Here is a 16346-nt window from a genome sequence, read left to right as displayed (position 1 = left end):
CGTAGCAAGTATATTGTTAATAGTACAAGCTTGGCCTACTGGAAAGAAGAAATAAGGGTGTACACTCACACATGTATTAATATAAAACATTTGATCAATCTCTGATAGGGGAGTTGTGGTAATTGTGTACGCTCAAAAATAGAAGTTGTCCCGAAGAAAAATGTCATGCAATGATTGAGATGTGAACAGTCGTGTACACCTTGAGGTTCAGAAATGTTGACAAAACGTTTACCATAAGCCATTTGAATATTGGTTCTATCTGCAAACTTATTTTGCTTTATGCTAATTTACATTGCAATTAACGAACATGTCATGAGGTTTAACCATAGCCATTTTGTCTGCCTGTGTTATACTAGGCCTGCGGATCTATGATGTTACAACGCGTTATTTTACAACGCAGACCGTTACATCGCAATTTTTACAACGCAGGAACCATTACAATGCAAACCTTTACAACGCATGTCATTACATAGCAGATGCTATTACAACGCATGGCATTACATCGTAAGTATAGGTAAGTATACTTTTTTAAAAAAAATGTAATTAAGTTAATTTAATTAAATTAATTTAATTAAAATACATTTTAAAATAGTAATTATTTTTATTTAATAAATTTAAATTTATTTATTTAAATTAATTTTAATAAAAATTGTAATTAATTTTATTTAATTAATATAATTAAATTAATTTAATTTAAATATTTTTTTGATTGTAATTAAATTAAATTATTTAAAATAATGTATTTAATTTAATTATTTTAATTAAGAAATGTAATTAATATAATATAATTAATTTAATTTAACCTAAAAACACCCCTGTACCCTAAAACCCAAACCCTGCCCTGAAACCTAAAAACACCCCTGTACCCCAAAACCCAAACCCTACCCTGAAACCTAAAAACACCCCTGTACCCCAAAACCCAAACCCTACCCTGAAACCTAAAAACACCCCTGTATCCCAAAACCCAAACCCTACCCTGAAACCTAAAAACACCCCTGTACCCCAAAACCCAAACCCTACCCTGAAACCTAAAAACACCCCTGTACCCCATAACCCAAACCTTGCCCTAAAACCTAAAAACACCCCTGTACCCCAAAACCCAAACCCTACCCTGAAACCTAAAAACACCCCTGTACCCCAAAACCCAAACCCTGCCCTAAAACCTAAAAACACCCATGTACCCCAAAACCCAAACCCTGCCCTGAAACCTAAAAACACCCCTGTACCCCAAAACCCAAACCTACCCTGAAACCTAAAAACACCCCTGTACCCCAAAACCCAAACCCTACCCTGAAACCTAAAAACACCCCTGTATCCCAAAACCCAAACCCTACCCTGAAACCTAAAAACACCCCTGTACCCCAAAACCCAAACCCTACCCTGAAACCTAAAAACACCCCTGTACCCCAAAACCCAAACCTTGCCCTAAAACCTAAAAACACCCCTGTACCCCAAAACCCAAACCCTACCCTGAAACCTAAAAACACCCCTGTACCCCAAAACCCAAACCCTGCCCTAAAACCTAAAAACACCCATGTACCCCAAAACCCAAACGCTGCCCTAAAACCTAAAAACACCCCTGTACCCCAAAACCCAAACCCTGCCCTAAAACCTAAAAATACCCAAACACCCCAAAACATATACCTCAGTACCCCAAAACATATACTCCTATACTCATACTTATTTTAAAAATTACTTAAATTAATAAATTTAATTTATAATATTTAAATACATTAATAAATATTTTTATTTATTTTTATTTATAATTAATAATAATTAAATCAATTATATAATATTAAATAAAATAAAAAAAAATTATATACTTACCAATATTTACGATGTAATGGTATGCGTTGTAATACCATCTGCTATGTAATGCCATGCGTTGTAATGGCATCCGATGTAATGGATCCTGCGTTGTAATAGCTGCGTTGTAACAGCATTACGACGTAAAAGTTGCGTTGTAAGTGATACACACCTAGGCCTGCACAGTATTAACGTTTCTGATGTATTGAGCCTCCTTGTTATGTTGGCTCTCATAAGTGAGGATTTACAAATGACTAATTAACCATCTTAGAAAGGTATCCTGTCTGTCTTTTCAAGGTATCCTCTGTTCATCTCATGAAAAAAAGCTAACACCTGCTGAAACTCCCAATGTCTGCAGTTTCGGTTACTCCCACGTGTGTCTTTCCTATTGCTGCTTATGAGCTGAAAATGTATCAAAGCGGGTACATTGTGGGAGGAGTTAGCATGGAACTGCGAAGCGCTGTCTCACTCAGTGCTTCTTTGTAGGTAGAGCCTATCAGATACCACCGCTGTCTGGTTACAAAAGACATATTGTGAGCTTACCAAGAACATACAGAGGCTTGCAGCCCACCCATTGCTTACTGTTGTTTGGCTTTAATGTCATTCTCATTTGCCTACAGCCTGTTCAATTACTTTTTGCCCCCGCCACCCCCGCTTGTCAAAGGTGGGTTTGTCCCTTTAGCCCCTTCTGCGTTCATGACGAGCTCAGCTCGTCATGAGTTACGCCTCTCGTACGCTCATGACGAGCTGAGCTCGTCATGTAACGCGGACTTCCGCAAAAGTCAGCGCACAGCGGGAAAACAGCTAGCGCGCAAGGTGTTAATGGAGCATAGCCTCTTTAACATCTCTTTGGCTAGCTTCTTTGATTCCATTTCTTGCTTTTAGGGAGCTACGTTTTTGCTTCTCCTGAAGCACTCCATGAGAGGGCATGTGTTTTCCAGCTTTCTCCCTCGTGTGATTCCCCCACCGCTAAATTCCACCCTTGCACTTTGTGCTGCCGATTTAATCAACAAAATTCTTGCACTGTGCTGCTCTTTTTTTACATGGTTTTAACATACATTCATGCTTTGCTGTCTCGCTGTAATGCACACGGATAACACTAATCTCTGTAAAATACATGTTTTTCCATAGTTTTCCTTTAATAGTGCTTATAAAGCCTTTACCACACATTCTTATTTTTCCGCCTCACGGAACTTCACACTGGTAACTCATTTTTCTTTCCCTTTGTCTTGTTCGCAACTCACAGTTAGCAACGCAGACCCCTGTGCATTCGGTGCTCCTGATTATTAAACCTGCTTTACTTTATCGCTTTTCCTTTCCACTGTAAAGCATAGTTTCAGTTTTATTTACTCCTTTCCTGTGTGTATTTATTTTAAACATTAGCAACATGTTCATCCTTAGACCACCTAGTTCTTTGTTCTTTTACACATCCTTCCAGCTTTTAATCTTCTATCCACAATCCCCGCTCTTAAGTCTTTGAATTGCCCTCAGCTCACTGTTCCCACAATGGAACAGACATTTTTATCTTGCTTTGCCATTTTTTATTCTAACCACTTTTTGAGAATGTTTGCTATTTGCTCACCACATTCTTCCTTTTAAGTTAATGAAAGAGTTATTATGGTACTTAACTAACCAGACATTTTTCCTTCATTATCAAGTCTTCCTTTGATGTGCAAGCTTCACCTTCATGGCTCCATAAAGGTGTGAAGTAATACTCCTGTTGAGTTTTCGTTCTCATGGTGCTGTGCGACATTCAGTCTCCTATGACACGCTTTGCTACACCAATTTCACTACTTTCCCGTGCAGCTATGCATTAGCTTCAGAAGTGCACACCTGTGCCAAGACGTTTGCTTTCTACTAGCCATGTATTTTTTTGTAGTCTTGACTTCCAGTAGAAAGTTTGTCACCTGTTGTAATTCCAGTGTTTGACTCACTGGATTCCATTCTTGTTGATGTTGGAATTATGCTTGTTCCTTTGTGGATTATAAGTGAAGTACAAACATGTGTAACACCTATACACGCATCTCAATTGAAGTTAACTGAGTACCATTGTCAGTATCCCTGTGAAAAAGTTCATCAAGAACTGGAATGAGTAGTAATGTTATGCATAAAGACGCTTTTTACCCACTTGGATAAGGCATCATCCATAACAGCAGCAATTCTTTCCTATACAGTCAATGACAAAAATGATCCAATGAAATCCAAACAAACCTTCTCCAATACATGTGCCCCAGCACTCACATGTTGTTCATGTTCCAATGATCTCATAAGGACCGGACTGGCCGTAGTGGGCACTTGGCGGTTCCCCAGTGGGCCACCAGGGTGGGGGCCGGTTTTGGGCCCCTGGGAACCGTTTTTGTTACCAGGGGTCGGCAGTATCGGCCCCCTGTAGCAAATAGGTCAGCTGCACCTCCCCCCCACACCTCTTCCCCTCCTGGGGCCAGCCGAGCAGTTTGCCAGGGTCGGTTTCAATTCCCAGTCCGGTCCTGGATCTCATACCCCCTTTAAAGAAATTTTTCTGCTTTCTTGCAGTCATGACATACCATGACCCAACCGTAAACCTGTCCGTCCATGGCTGGCCACCAAAACCTTTTTCACAACAATAATTAATCATCTACTTTGACAAAAGAAGATGCTCCGAATAGAGCAAAGCTTTCTCCGCACACCATCCCCTTAAGAAGCCTGCCCACCGCTATCAACTTTCATCTTCCTTAATGACATTCAATCAATCACTACTGGAAACACAGTTAACCAACCCCTCAGTAGTGTCATCCATTCCTCCAACAACTTCTGTGGTTTCAAATTCACAACCATCATTAATCTCATCCGGTAACCTTGATAAACAGTCCACTACACTGTTTCCTAAACCAGTGACATATTCCACCTTACAGTCGTACTCAATGAACTATACAGTAAGCCTAACCAGTCAACCCGAACAGTCTTTAGTCCCATTGGAGGTCAACATTCAAAGAAGTGGCTTGTGATCTGACCATAAGATCATCGTACTACCCCTCACAAAGGTCTGTAAGTAATTAACAGTCCACCCAGAGGCCAGTGCCTCCCACACTCTAACGGAATAGTTCCTTTCCACATCAGATGATGAACGAGAGACAAATGCCACAGTTTACTCAACTCCATTGCGTACGTGAGACAACACTGCCCCTAAATCCACTGCACTGGCACCAACCGTGAGAATGACTCACATTGATTTGAACTTTGTATTTACCTAACACATGAGTTTAGTGATTATTGCTTGATAATAATTTGATGGTTTTGAATCTGTACCCCTTTTAACCTTTAATAAACCTTCATAGTTAGATAACGTAACCACTCTGTCTTCCTTGTGGAGCCTAATGTGCTTCACGTTATTTAAATGTATTGAATTGATGACTAGACTTACTTGTGGATTGTGATTCATCAGAGGGCGCTCTAGATGCCCTGAAGGTGCACGAAGAAAAGCGCTCCCACAAAATTCACTAGTCTCCCATTTGGGTGGCCAGTGTTTTTTTTAGAGATTTTTGCCTGGAATCTTGACTGGGGTTAAGAAGGTTGTTTTCTTCCAAGACGACATTTTGGTCTTTGGTTAATCTATGGCTTCACACAATAATACCTTGCAGCAAGTTCTACATAAGATTCTAGAATCTGACTTGACCATCCGTAAAGACATGTGTAGTTCCTTTTGCAGCATGTTAAATACTTAGGGTACCTAATTATGGGTGATGGGTTTAAGCCCAAACTAAATTTGATGAGTGTGATTGTCAGTGCTGCCATACCTGATGGGAAAGACGAACCTGAGTCATTTATGGAGTTGGAGGATTACTACTCCACGTTTGTGCATAATTTAATGAATAAGGCAGAACCCTTAGGATACTTCTCATGAAAGGAAGAAAACATGAGTTAGGAGATAGTCAACAGGAGGCATTGTCCGAAATTGCCCAGCAGGTATCTTATTTCAGTTTCAGACAGACTTGAAGGCATACCATATGCAAGAGAACAAAATTAGTATAAGAGAGTCTTAACTGAATAGTTAAGTACATTAGTTCTCCCCTAAAGAGGTGGCACCCCAGACTGCTGCAAGTTGTCTCGAAGTGGCCAAAAGCATGTATTCATTATGTCTGAACTGTATTCTACTTTGCACTACCTTAAATCATACAATTATAGTAATTGCTACAACTACACATGCTAATATGCTTTTCCACTACAAACATGCTTTTAACTTTATATGTAAATTGGGCAATGAAAAAGTTATTAATGCTGTTATCCTGTTTATACAATTGGCAATAAGGAGAAGAAAGGCCTATGCATTCCTGGATGCTCTGCAATATGAAAACCCCGATGATTATATGTACAATGTTATATACCCTTTTTATTTTTACTTTTATTTTTATATCCAATATCACCATGCACTTTATCTATCTGTTTGAAACAGGTTATTTTGTTTTCATCCTGTCAGGATTCCGCACTTTGCACTTCAACTTTTATCTGATATATTAGCTTTTAGCATTTTAGGTAACCAGTGGTCTTTTTGTTTTATTCACTATATAAAAGTAACTATGTTGTGTTACATTAATGCTCATGAAATATGTTTTTAGCTTTTTATTGTCTAAATTTGAGAATTAACTGCAGCTTGTATTTGCTCCCCTCTGATTAGCATGCTTTTATGGTGATATCATCTCACCGAATAAAGTTGTTTTGACTTGAATTTCTACAACTACACATGGTTATGATAAAATACCCCAATCAGGTTAAGGCACACAGAGACTATCCGAGCTCATTACTTTCTCAGGATCGTTCACAATGAAACCTCTCTAAACTTCCTTCAAACTTAGTTATCTGCAACATAATGAGATACACTGGACAGCCTGTGCTCCACAGGTGTCTTTGTTAAAGTGAATTGAAACATTCTACAGTTATCACGTAAAGGAAAAACAATGCACAAGAGAATGAAAACAAAGACTCTGTATTCATAAATGTGAAGTTGGCTTCTCCTAGAACTACACAACTGATATGAAACAAGGTGGCAACTAGATGTCAGCCATTTTTCAATGTAGGCCTACATTAGCTATAGCATATCCAAACTTGAATAATGCACTGTTAATAGCATTTGTATTTACACATGTTAGTGTCGATATGAATGCAAAACATTTCATATGAAAACAAGCATTTGCAATGCAATAGGTCTCGCATTTGCGAGAGTTTGAGCTATTGGCATTGTAAATGACAATGCCTTTTATTTATGTGTTTTGAAAATCTGCAATCAGTGCATAAACACACACTTTGTTCTTATAGTAGTAGTTGCTTACGAGAAGCAAGGCTGTCAGTAACTGTGCCTGTTTTACTGCCAGCCGTGCATTTCGTAAGCAAGGTCTATGAGTACAAAGTGCATATTTACACGCGCTTGCAGGCTTACAAAATACATAAATAAAAGGCCTTGTCATTTACAATGCTAATAGCTCAAACTCTCACGAATGCGAGACCTATTGCATTGAAAATGCTTGTTTAGGACTTGTGAGAGAGCCATGTAAGAACCCAATAAACAATGGGCTGAGGGGACAGTGTGTCATCAGATGGGACAGGCAGAGCCATGTAAGAACCTAGTGAGCAAAGGCCTGACAGGGCTGTGTATGATCGGAAGAGGCAGTTCGTGCTGGACTGTTCTCATGAGGCGCAGGGTCAAGACAGATTTGCATATAGCTGTGTCTGAACTGGGGTGGCGCAGTGAGCTAAAGAACGATGATGGATTCAACCCAGATTTGTGACTGGGGTTGAGTGTCTGAAAAGTTTCAGCGCTCTGTCCATTATCTCCTTGTGTTTGCTCTGTTTGCCCTAAGCTGGCAGGGTATGCCCAGAAGTGGGTCCCTAGCTCACTTTGCCACTAGATTCAAGCTAGCCCGGCTGATATGGGGTGTTACCCGAAAATCTGTCCCAGGATGCTTGCTTCCGGGTCAGGGAAGACGTGGCTTGGTAGTTCGGGCTGGACTGTTCCCATGAGGCACAAGGTCAAGACTTATTTGCATATTGCTGGGTTTGAACTGGGGTGGCGAAGTGAGTTAAAGAATGATGATGGATGGGGTGAGTGTCTGAAAAGTTTCAGGCCTCGTCCATCATCTCCTTGTGTTTGCAATGTGTAGACATCCACATACATCTCCTTGTGCTTGCAATGTGTAGACACCTACATACGTTGCGGCTCCTGAAGACATTTAGTTAAAGGACAGTCAGCAATTCCCTCTGTTCTACTTGTATCTTAGCTGGGTGGATGGGTTGAAAATGAGAATGGTGGGCATATGTGGTTGTTTTCTCCTGGTTGCCAGAATCATCAGAGCATCAGGGGAAACACAGACACACTTCGCATGGCGCTTAGGTGGGCAAAGAAATGGCCCAGGAGAGAGGTTTATTTTCTCGAGCTCTATGTGTAGCAAAGTGTGTAACTCTATGTGTGCAGTTAAATTTATAATGACCATTTATTCTGCACACAATTCAAACTGAATTGGTTTTGAAAGTTAATAACACGTTATTGCTACCCAAACTCATGGGAGCCCATTTTATTAACCAAGCGGGCACGCAGTCTAATGCATGCACTCGAGGCTGTTTATAACTCTGTTCCGCGGGTGTGTAGCGCCTCTGAAATATTTGACCAGGTTTGGAAATTGGAACATGTAATGTAAACATGAATATCTGTAACAAACCTGCTAGCCCACTGAGCTATCTTACACAGAATGCAAGCTAATGACCCTCAGGTTTCGTGCGATGCTTTGCAGCAGGCACATTCAACCTGTAAGTTATTTTACGAATATTCAAACCTACGACCTTATATTCAAAGCAAATCCTTATTACAAAGGCATTATGCCCTGCAGAGCACGGACTTGCTATTCAGTGACTCTCCTCCTGCAGGCTCCGCCCCCTCGACACTGCCCTCCAGATTAGATACTGTTTCTGCCGTGCAGAATGTGTGGGTTTCTGGCGTGAAGTTTTGTTATCCGGTGTGTGCTGCAGCCGCAACAAGTGAGTTTGAAGCACACTGGTATTTACAGGATTTGCGAATTTGTGCGGGTGGTGGGGAGGCGGGGTATCTGATTTCACGCTGTAGCGGGCTGCAGCTTTTACATCGTCCCTGTTAAACAGCCAAGATAAACCCCTGTTCGGGCGGAGCCGCGTGCTCCATTTATGGAAGCAGCAGCTGCCACTGAGACATGTAGTCCATTTGATTTTTGATGAGTCACTCAATTCTTCGCTAGATTCGGTGCAACGAAGCAGTAAATGTAAAATAATCGAACACGCAACCGGCCGTGACACCTGGGTATCACCGCCTACTGTTTGCACAGGTCCTAAAGGCAATAAATACCACAGTGACAGGTTCACTTCTTCCATATCGGCAATCTAAGTCCCGTCTCTGCTGCTTTTGAGAAAGTGAAACATGACTTCTTGCACTACTAACACGTAGTAGGCACTGTAGATTCGACATTTCATCCTTTTTCTTCGTGCACGTTAGTAACAATGTGTTGATGCTTATTAAAACAAGCATTGTTTCGAATATCCATGAATATAGCACTTAAAATCCATACTTTGCCTTATTTCGAGCAGCCTCAGACAAATAAATGCAGCAACAACCAATGCTTTTATCCTAGCAGCATGGCGCCAGCGAAGTCACTTTCTTATGTTGTTATATGGCACTCTAGTTCATTCGTACAACTTTATGCTTTCATATCTAATTAGTCAGCCTCTCGTGTTCCGATTTGTGTGCTTAGCGTTTAGTGGACGATACAGAACTGCCGGATTATTCTGGTGCGGTGATTGGTTTAGCTAAAGACTATAACTTGTAAAGCGTGATAGTATTTTTGTTGTTGTTGTAGTTCTGCACGGGGTTGGTGAAACGGAAACGTCGTGGGTGAACTATGCTGCAGGGTGAGAAAGGGGCCGTGCTCCCTCTTAAAGGGTCAGTTGATTCGGAGAAAGGTGAGTGACGAGGGTAACCACGTTATATAAATCCCGGCATAAGTACTGCGGTAGTAGTTCAAGAGAGAGGAATACTTGCAGTTACGGTTCGATGGGAACTCGTTTCAAAGCTCGATGGACGTCATCACATGCCGTTTGAGCTTCATCTCATACTGCCAGTTTGAGATCTTCATTGAGGCGCCTAGGGGGTGAGTCGCTCGGAATTGTAGGCGCTTCTGCTCCTCTGCAAGGACTGCATGCTAACATGTAAGAGCTTACACATGCAAGATTTTGGGAAAAATAATCGGAGGAGTGCCTTTTGAGGGGGGGGGGTCGTGCCAGGGAGCCGTGTACGGTGCGGGTTGACGGGCCGTGGAGCCCACGGCAGAAGGAAGAGGGAAAGTGAAAGTTACTCCACAGAGGCTTGCAAGGGAGACAGGAGATGGGCGCAGCGCATGAGTGTACGTGGTAAACGCGCACGCTCACCGATCCGATCTGCAGCCTGCGCATGCCCAACTCCTATCCCCCTTGAAAGCCCTTGAAAGCAGACTCGACGACTATAGGTCTCGCATTGCGACAGCGTTTTCGCGCTGCATCGCAGGTGCGAGACCTAAAAAAGACTCCTCCAGCCATCTCTGTCTGGCACACATGTCCCGGGCATTTGCCTTTTTCCAACCTTCCCTTGCGCCTTCTTTCAGGAAGGAGCAGATGCTGCTTCATAAGTGCAGGTTTCAGAAGACAACAGAGAACTGGGGAGATGTTCCTGAAAGCCCCTTTTCATGTTCTGACATTTTCCTGGTTGGTCTTTCAAGGAGAGCAAGAATGTCAATGTCAATTACTAATAGCTATTGTCATTCAGAGGAAGCGTACATGTATTCTTATAAAAACTTCTAAAACTTAACTGTACCGTGGTTCTGGCATATGCACTGGACTGGCATGGCAGCTGTTGAAGCAGCCAGATTAATTATTGTGCACATTTAATATTGATTGTCACAATTGTAGAGCATTTACAGAAAGTACTTGCAGAGATTAACATTGCAGGTAAAAGCCCCCTCTTTCTACTTCCAGAAAACATTTAAAACCTGGATTGTGCAAATGATATCTTTATAATAATGCCAGTGGTACACCCAGGGCGAAATACTGGTCCGGTAACTTCTAAATGGCTGGTATTCCCATACATGATATTAGCGTGTGTAAGAACCCAGGACAGAATTTAGGAGGAACACCTGGAAAGGCGAAAAATAAAACTCACTGGCCGGTCCCATGAGGAACCACAGCATACATGCTAACCCTCCCGGTTCAGGCAGGAGACTACCGATTTCAAGGCTAATCTCCCGCCTCTCAATTCCGGAATTCAAAAAACTGATTCCTCAGCGGACTTCAGATAGTAGTGGCTGAACTTGTGTGACTCGGATTATGCACTCCCAGTAACCTGTTTCTGCAAGCAAGTGCCCAACATTTGTCACACTTTGCCTGCCTGCTGTAGCAATTACTCTGTGCTCCTGACAGGTATGGAAACAAGCATTGGCATAGCCAATAGGTCTCGCCTTTGGTACCTTATGAGTGTTTACTTATCCAGGACAATTTCCTTGGTGCAACAACATCAGCTGTTGCATGGCTAAACACTTATAAGGTCCCAAAGGCGAGACCTATTGGCTATGCCAATGCTTGTTTACTCAGAGTGCACACACAGCTCAAAACCTTATGCAGAACAGCCCGGTACAGAGTGCATTTTGAAAACACACTGCCTGGAATACACTATAGGGTACAGATACAGCCTAATATAAAGTGCAAGATGCACAGACCTTAGCACAGAGTGTCGGGTGCTCTGCACATAGCGCAGAAGATGTGCTGTGCCTAGCACACAGACATGGCAGGGTGCAAACAGTCCAGTATGCAGTGCAGAAACAAAAAAGTCCAACCAAAACTGCAGGATTCCCTCACACAGCCGACACAGACGGCAGGATGCGAACACAGCTGGTCGGGAGAATTTCTGACCACACAGACATCAACAGAGCCGATGGCACTGATCACCAACCACTCTGCGATTTGTGCGTGCATTCACTAAGTAACTTCACCACTCCACCTAATGCCCGTTCCACCCCACCACTTGACAAGTCAGCGTGTCAGTGGGGGGCGCTGGCACAGAGACCCCACGGGTAAAAAGTGCAGAAAATGGACTTTCCGAGTGGCTTCAGCTGGGAATTAGGGGATTTTCTGATTTCTTCCTTAAGAGAGAAGCCCTTGCCTTATCCGGCCCCCCTTAAGTAAAAGCGAATTGTTTTGGCTGCACGCGCAGGATGGTATTTTCCCTTCTGGGTCAGAGGCGGACGCAAGAGGGATGCTGCAGCCGAACACAAGATCACACACACGATCAAAAGGCATTCCTGGCTGTTTCACGTGGGTCCCAGACATCGATTAAGCTAGCTAATACGTTCACTTTGAAAATACAATTTTTAATACGGGTCTAGCAGCACCGTGGGAACTAAAGGCAACATAAATTACAGGCACTACTTTTGCATGTTTCACTATACTAATTCAACACTAATCCTCTATGGGTCCCAGAGTAGCGTGCTACTCGCCGAAAAGGCGATTTGACGCCTCGTCAGGGGTAGTAAGCGCTATATAAATGCAAATACAATACAATACAATCTTTATCACTGCATAGTCCAGCTCGTCTAAAGGTTTGTAGCTATCTATTTACAAAAGGTAATTTCAGGGCCGCTCGTGAACATCTGACTACAAAGTGCATTGTTCACGTACCAAAAATAAACATTGCAGGACTTTTACGTGTATAAAAAATGTACATGTTTGTGTCATGTAACCTCTGCGCCGGGCCCTAGTAGTACGTGCGTCTATTTTATCACCATTGCAACTGAACACCATACAAGTAAACACACAACACCAGCACCCTCACATTGCGGTTCATTCTCAGAATCGTTTTTACCAGAAAAAGCCATTTATTACAGCAGATGTCACGGTTAAGGGTGAGCTTTCCTGGTAAAAATGTTAGTCAGGAGAGGCTGTTACCCATCAGTCTGGAGTTGGGCTGCGATTGACTGGCTTGAGCATGAAAGGTGGTACAGGGGGTACAAAGTTTGCCCGTGCCCCTTAGGTAGCCTTACCTTCTTTTGCAGACTGCGCCTCTCCAGTGTGTGCAAATATCCAGAGAAAGCAGAGGACAATCCAGTGGGGCTGCTGCCCACTGAGGGGGACCATGGTGGAGGACCGGTGAAAGCATTTAATGTAACTAACGTTCATGTAAAGCACTTTAACACACTTTGGGTCACGTTAACTCTGTATTACAAGCACGCGAGTGGTGCGTGCGCGCACCACAGTGAGACCTGTGGTTTTAATTATCGCACCAGTGTCTGTGCATGATAATTTAAACCACATGGCGGCCGTGCGGGAAATCACAAGCAATAGGCCGTGCTTAGCCAATTGCATGCTGTCTTTGTTAAAAAGACGTGCGCAAAGGCCAATAGCCTGGGGCAAAAGTAAAAGCACACGCTCGTATGTGGAGTGATTTTTGAAAGCCCTTACATAAAGTCGAGCAGAGCAGCGCATGCGCTCTAGGCTCGACCTAAAAACGCATATTTGCATTTCTCATATCCGATCCTGCAGCAGCACAGTTACATGTCCCATACATCACAATAGACCCAATGCAGGCCGTAATAGAGGTCAATTAGAGAAATATATTCTCCAGATTATTTTTTTTTAATCTGCCACTTTCCTCTTCCTAAATGTTGCCATTTATGCCACAGAATTCTCCTCCCCCGACTGCGTAGAGCCTGTTCTGATCCTGTGACCCTCTTAAGCCCCACTCAAGTCCCTGTCTTCCCCACTCTACACATTTTGCATTGGCCCCTCCCGCTCCCAATTACCACCAGCGTAGAGAAGGTGGAAAATGGGGACAGAAAGGTAACCAAATTGGAGATAACCATACAGAAAGCACCCAGGACTGCCAGGTCGCCATCGTTATTCCACAACGGCGAAACATCAGCCCTCATCCTCCTGGACCTCTTGGCTGCCTTCGACACGGTCTGCCATCGCACTCTAAAAACACGCCTCCAAGAAGCCGGTATCCAAGAGAAGGCCCTCGACTGGACCACATCCTTCCTCTCCGGCAGATCACAGAGCGTCCGCCTCCCACCCTTCCGATCCGAGGGCACCGACATCATCTGCGGCGTCCCCCAGGGCTCCTCCCTCAGCCCAACGCTGTTCAACATCTACATGGCCCCCCTCGCACAAGTGGCCCGCCACCACAACCTCAACATCATCTCCTACACCGACGACACTCAGCTCATCCTCTCCCTCACCAAGGACCCACGCACCGCCAAAACCAACATCCACGACGGAATGAAGGCCATCGCCGACTGGATGAGGAGCAGCCGGCTGAAACTGAACTCGGACAAGTCGGAGGTCCTCATCCTCGGACCCAACCCCTCGGCCTGGGACGACTCCTGGTGGCTGACCACTCTCGGGACAGCACCGACACCCACCGACCACGCACGCAATCTAGGATTCATCCTCGACTCCTCCCTCTCCATGTCCAAACAGGTAAACTCCGTCTCCTCCTCCTGCTACAACACCCTCCGCACGCTTCGCAGGATCTACAAGTGGATCCCGACCGAAACAAGAAGAACGGTGACACAGGCCCTCGTCAGCAGCAGGATGGACTACGGCAACGCACTCTATGCCGGAATCCCAGCCAAACACCCACAACGACTATAGCGCATCCAAAATGCCTCCGCCCGACTGATCGTCAACATCCCCCGCCGCAGCCACATCACCCCCCACCTGACAAACCTACACTGGCTCCCCGTCGACAAGAGGATCACCTTCAAACTCCTCACCCACGTACACAAAGCACTCCACAAAACCGGACCAGCCTACCTGAACAGCAGACTCAGCTTCCACACGCCCACCTGCCAGCTCCGCTCCGCCAGCCTCGCCGCCGTCCCCCGCATCCAACGAACAACCTCCGACGGCAGATCTTTCTCCTACCTCGCCGCCAAGACCTGGAACACCCTACCTACCCACCTATGGCAGACCGAAGACCTACTCGCCTTCAGAAGACTCCTCAAGACCTGGCTCTTCGAGCAGTAGCAAACCCCCCCCCCCCTCTCAGCGCCTTGAGACCCTCGAGTGAGTAGCGTGCTTTACAAATACCACATTCTAGGGATTCAAACTTGTAATTTCAGTGCAGGTGCTTCAGTCACTGCTGCACTATGAGACTCTTGATCGGACAAGTGTGTTACCTATAGTACCATGAAGCCTTCACATTAGTGGAATTAACAAGTAACCAATAACATACCATGTATATGGGCGAATTTAGCATCTGTTTCTGTGGGTGATCAATGTGTTGGGTCGGTGATGACAATTTTTAACATGACATGCATTCAGAGGGGACAATGGCCCGGCGATAAACCAGGCTGTGCAGTGGGGGATCAAAGAAAACCTGTTTCTACCATTAAAGACTGACCAGGTGTTAACCTTTTCCATGGTCATGACGAGCTGAGCTCGTCATGAGCCGTGGAACGCCCCTGCTGTGCTTTCCACGGGAGCCGGTGCACCTGTGACGAGCTCAGCTCATCATGAGCGCAGGAGCGCCGTGCCTCATGACGAGCTGAGCTCGTCATGTGCATGCGGGTGCTGTGCGCGCCCCCCTCCCCCCCAGCACAGCGGGGGAATTACCCCCGCAGTAAAGGGGTTAAAAGGAAATTTTTGTAATTTATAGGAATACCTATTATATGGTTTGGATATCATTGTTTGCAGTTTAATTTCCAGGCTACTGGAAGGTCGGGCCCTAGTTTGACACTTAACAAAAAAGGTGCTTGGGTATATGTCCTATCACTATTGCAGCCCATGTAGTCTGACTTATCATTGTTAGATATATCCACTAGTTTTAGAGGTTTTTAATCGTATCAAGGGCACACTGTAATAAAAGGACACTTTTGGGTATACCCTTAGATATCATCTGGACCCCTGTATTGTCCTGTTCCAGAGAATATCCAGTTTTAGGTGAGTCCACTGAAGTGGCACTGTCCTACATCAGTGTGGTGGCCGCCTATGATGAAGCATGACACGAGAAGTTGTGAGTGAGGCGACTCCTTAAGCATCTTGTTTGATGTAGGACATTGTAAGGGACATCGTCCTGGGCTTCAATACTGATAGGACACATACCCAAGCACCTTTTTGTGAAGTGTGGTATAATAGGAGGGTGTGCTTGAGCAAGTATTTTCCATCCGTCTCTCCCTCTGTGTTGAGACTAGTTTGTGGCAACGAGGGCGGAGGACACCACGGTAACATTATAACTTATGATGCCATCTGACCAACCCCGTGATTTAAAGTCCATTGTGAAACGAGCAGAGGTTAGCCTAACTGGAGCCATTTTTAGGCAGAGGGAAAGACAAGATCACACAAAGAGCTAAGAATACTGCTCCATGTCTGTTGCATAGGTTATGTTATGGGCATTTGCGACCAGGATATACCATTGGGAGAATGTGTACTATGCATTTATCGCAGTCCAGTAACTTTCACCTGCTTCCAGTGTTACCTGAAACCCGACTCTGCTCGTAAGAATGGATTAATGATAATCTGTTCTC

The 16346-nt window shown here is 44.2% G+C and overlaps 1 protein-coding gene across 1 annotated transcript in view; it reads left to right on the top strand.

Moving 5' to 3' along the window:
• The window catches only part of SYN3 (synapsin III), a 1149796-nt gene that overhangs the window by 558384 nt on the left and 575066 nt on the right, over nucleotides 1-16346 (top strand). The window lies entirely within an intron of this gene.

This window comes from Lissotriton helveticus, chromosome 1_1 (assembly GCF_964261635.1).
Source record: "Lissotriton helveticus chromosome 1_1, aLisHel1.1, whole genome shotgun sequence".
Taxonomy (NCBI): domain Eukaryota; kingdom Metazoa; phylum Chordata; class Amphibia; order Caudata; family Salamandridae; genus Lissotriton; species Lissotriton helveticus.
This window is presented reverse-complemented; position numbering and strand designations above follow the sequence as displayed.